Raw genomic sequence first — 4,778 nt, forward strand, 5'->3', positions numbered from 1 at the left:
GACACATCATGAATACCCATATATTATTAAGGACTTCTAGCCACAATCTCTGTTGATTTAAAAAGAGTAAAAATCACTCACAAAATCATTTCCTTTACCATAAAATAATTACTCATTGATTTATTATAGATTGGAATAAAAAATGAAAATAATTATCATGGGATCCAGATCTTAAGAAATATTGTGAGCAAAGGTCAGCATAACAGAACAGAACTTAATTCATAACGGACTAGTCCAGTCATTAGTTTTTATGTAGCACAAATGCTATATATTGAGTGAATCGTTACATAACATACAGGTAGAAGGCCATGGTACTCAATAAAAAAAGTGTGTATAAAATCACATTTAAGATGGTTTTCTATTATGAATTATCTCTCGCTATTTTTAGTTGAATGAATATTAATACAACTTTTTTATGTAAATGACTATGAAATATTGGGGGGAGGGATCTGAGATACTCTGGCGGCATTTATAAAATATTGGGGTGGGAGAAACTGCCTTACCCCTCTTTCCTATGATAATTATACAGGTATTATTAGGGTTCAGTAGTTCATTTGTTCTGTATAAGTTAAAAACATTACATATTCTGCAATTGAAAACAATGCAATATTGTAAATTCATAAAAAGCAGGATAGTTTATTTTGTCCTTAAAAGTATAACACAAGTGATAACTATCTGAAAATAGAATAAATAAACATTAAGTTTTGGTACTTTAACCAGAAAAGCCCTCACTACCTGAGATTTAAAATAAACTAAAGGGAGTTAAGCCAAAGATAAAGCTTTTTATGATGATACCTAAAATTAAATTGATAAGAATGCAAAAACATCACATTATTGTAAAGTAAATCTGAAACGATCAGAAGAATATATTAACTCTGTTAAATTTAATTATAAAAAGTAATATATGCTTAGAATCAACTGATAATAATAATAATTTATATAATAAGCAAAACAGTAAATAATATACTGTTAAGCATACACATATATATATTTTTTTTTTGCTAAAGTCTTCCAAACAAGACCTATTAACCCAACTGGAGCGAGAATGCCAAGATGTATGACCTGTTGTCTCTGTGAAATAAATATTGATTGACCCAGGTGGGAGTTGAACACATTCTGAACCAAACACTTCGTCTTAACATGCTCAAACATCATATCCTTACACATCAATGTTATTGATTTTCAAGCTTTCAAAGTTATAAACCAAAAGTTAGGGAACAGTACTCAAGGAGTTTTGTAACAAGCTTTATAACGCTAGACAATGAAACTTATAATAATCTTTAATAATCCTAAATCTGTGAAATCTAATACATTAATGACATTTATCCACATATAAGATGAAATGACTGCATCTTCTTAGTCACTGTAGATAAAAGGAGGCGAAGATAAAATGAATGCTCAGTCCAAAAACGAGGTTATGATGATTAAGTACAACCGCAATGACATCATTTGGGGCAATTCAACCTGTCAGACAATCCTTGCCCACTCAAATGTAATCGAAACTACATTTGTGTGCAATTTGAGGAATCAGAATGGTAAAAATGGTGGTTTATTATAAAATTATGTCATATTGAAATAATAATATAAATGAGAAGACATTATAAAATAGTATAGGAGATATTCAATTGCTGGAATCATGATTAATAACATAAAAAACTCTTTGTTATGCTGAAATAAAACAACTAATCTAATCATATTATGTTAAAGGCATTTGATAAAATCAACTAAAATTATCAAAATAAAGTAAGCCTTCATGTATTAACTGATTCATCATCGTCTAATAAACCTATATCCATTTAATGATAAGATAATAATGAAATGTAATTATAAAATGTGATAATGTAGGAGTTCTGTCATTTACCTACTTCTACCAAAAGGGTTCCGCCATATACTTACTATTATCAAAAGTGTCCTGCCGCCAAAAAAACGTTAGGAACTTCTGTGCTAATGGTTTTTGTTATTCCATTCAAATGAGCGGAAGTAAATAGATGTGATAATAAAGCATTACTAATAATAATAACGTAGGTTATTACATAAAAATATAGAACATTGAGTATAAGTGATAACAGGCCCACCCACCAGCTAGAGTAACACGCGTATACTATTACCTTACAGTATTAAATATAATTTGTCAATATAGGGTAATTATAAACTACAAATGCTCACAGTATTAAAATAAACGTTTATTATATTATAATTATAGGATGAACCAAGTTTTAGAACAAAATAAAATAAACACAACCATTAGTTTTGTTTAACCTCTAAACTAAGAATTATAAAAATGCCATACATTTTGATTAAAAGAATAAAGGAATTAAGATTGCAATTTCGGGTAAATGTAAGCTCTAATTTAAAACAAATTAAAACATTAAAAAGACTTACCAAACAAGAGCTACAAAATGTTAATTTATGGGTAGAAATATGTTTAGTTCCAAAACCACCACAAAGTAGGTTATCAAAATACAATAGGTTACCATAGTTTTAGCTTTAAAAGCACAACACATCTTATAATAAAGAATGTTCACATCTAAAAATCAATAGTTCATAATGAACTATGTTAAAAGAAACAGAAATGATAGTGCTGATTCAGATTGGCACCAAGTAGGAAAACAAGGAAACAAAAATTAACTAATGAAAATCTCATGGAAAAACAAAAACGTGCATGTTAATTAAATAAATCTGTTAACAACTCACTTCAAAATAAAAGTAAATGTCACAGAAATAAAACTTGAGTCGGTAAACGTGGACAGCAGCTTGGGAGGTTACACGCTCATACCAAGGAGTATAAATACAAAGAACTAAACTTATGTTCTATATTTCTGAGAAACAATTTTTATCAATACAACATATTCAGCCTACAACATATTCAGCCCTCAATAATGGCTATCATCGTGGAATTGCATTTGTAAATATGAAATCGAAGGTATATTTCATCTCATCTTTAAATTTTAGTCTTGATAACAATAATTAAATGGCATATACTATTAAATGGCATATACTATTAAATGGCATATACTAGGTCCAAAGATAAGTTGTTCCAGGTTTCCCCTAGGCAATTGATCAATAATCACCTAACTGTTTTTGTTTTGTTTTCTGAAAAATCTCCTTCCTTATTACTCTACGTGAATAAGGGAAAGTATTAAATATAATAAAAAATATCCATATAGTCTCACATTTTATTTTTTTGTAATTCCTACGTTTTTGCCATTCCGGCTATTTTCAAGGATCTTGATAGATTGTGATAGGCAGTGTTAAACTAAATAGAATTAGAATAAGTTAATGAAATAATGAAATTGTGATAATAATATGTGGCTAAGATAAAAATTAACCAAGGCAGAATAGCCTACAACATTTCGATAACTATTAGCTGTGATATTATAAATAAGATCCTTGAGAATGATGGAGTTACAAGAAAATAAAAAGTGTGATACAATATGGATATTTTTTTTTTTTTTAATAATTTATAAACGAAGTTGTCTCAAACAAGAAGTTGATTCATATAGAAATTATTAAAGTAAGTATAGATTGTAATCAGAAATTTAAATACTCAAAAGGAAAAGAAATTTGCATCATTCTTTTTGGATCCTTAATCAAAGTGTATGGTGAAGCAAAATATATTTCAAGTACAAACTGATTTAATGTCTCAAAAGTCGTACAACAAAACCCCGAATGGAAATTTTAAACTTTTCAATGTCATGAAGTGTGCCATTCAATAATGGAATACACCGAAAAAAAGTATTGGGAACTGAAAACTATCTTATTTTTTAAATGAATTACTAATAAATATTCTGTTATTTTTTTAACCATTATTTTCATTTAGCAGCTTTTATTTTGGATAAAAACATCTAATATAAATGGAGCAGGTTCCTTTTTCATGAGTTCAAATGCAGAATAATTTTCAGGGATGATTTGCAGCTTAACTTTTGTAGCAACACTGCTACTATCTGCTGATCACCACTCTACTACCGCTAGAACTATTACAGCCGGCCAACTTGCCGCGACCCAACTGTCTTGAAGTGAACGACCTATACCTCAGCCAAACTATCGTCTAGTATGAATTTGTAATAATTGGGTATATACTTTAACTTAACTTGTGAATAACCATGTAATATATTTTAATATTGATAAATATATTATCTAAATTAATAAAGATTACAGTAGTATCATCTGATCCACTAAAAATTAAAGTCTTATACGTAGCATCTCTCCATCCCGTTTTTAAACCATTATGACAATCGTAGCAACCAACTACGATTCGCCTCGCGGATTCACCCCCTAGGTAAATGGGATATGCACTAGGTTAAATGGTTCCTGAGATGTATTTTTTAATAGATCAAAACTTTTATCTGAACAACTAGAGATCAACATTTTGTGTATTTATTTTGTCAAACATCATGAAAACTACTAATCGTACGTAGGTAAACTTTATAAACTACTGAATGGAGCATTAAACTAGCTTTAATTTGAGTGCTTATAGACTTTTGAAATAACAATCTTCAACTCTCAAGGGCAATAAATATCAGGAATTTAAGTATATAATCTTACTATATGTACATATTAAATAAAAATAAAAAGTAAATAAATAATAACAATAATAAAACAAAAAGATAATTAAGTATAACCTAGGGCCGGCCATAGCTCAGCGGTTAAGACAGTCTTACCAATTTGATGTCTATTGGCGGTGCCGGTTCGAATCCGCCCTGGGGCGTTGACTTTTTTCATAGAGTGGCGGTCCCACAAAATGAAGAACTTTGACCCCCAACCATGGTTAGGTAGTA

At 29.5% G+C, this 4,778-nt stretch overlaps 1 protein-coding gene across 2 annotated transcripts in view; it reads right to left on the minus strand.

Moving 5' to 3' along the window:
- Positions 1–2,803, minus strand: part of LOC106689920 (obg-like ATPase 1) — a 42,417-nt gene extending 39,614 nt beyond the window's left edge. The window contains exon 1 of one of the 2 annotated variants that reach the window (XM_014435139.2): positions 2,695–2,803. The gene's annotated coding sequence lies outside the window, so the exon portion shown is untranslated. Of the gene's footprint in view, positions 1–2,382; positions 2,499–2,694 lie in introns of those variants that run through there. The other variant, XM_014435140.3, reaches the window with a different exon arrangement.
- Between the last annotated feature and the right edge of the window lie 1,975 nt (positions 2,804–4,778).

Source organism: Halyomorpha halys, unplaced genomic scaffold (genome assembly GCF_000696795.3).
Source record: "Halyomorpha halys isolate HHAL.00 unplaced genomic scaffold, Hhal_1.1 Scaffold1524.1, whole genome shotgun sequence".
In the NCBI taxonomy this organism is placed as follows: domain Eukaryota; kingdom Metazoa; phylum Arthropoda; class Insecta; order Hemiptera; family Pentatomidae; genus Halyomorpha; species Halyomorpha halys.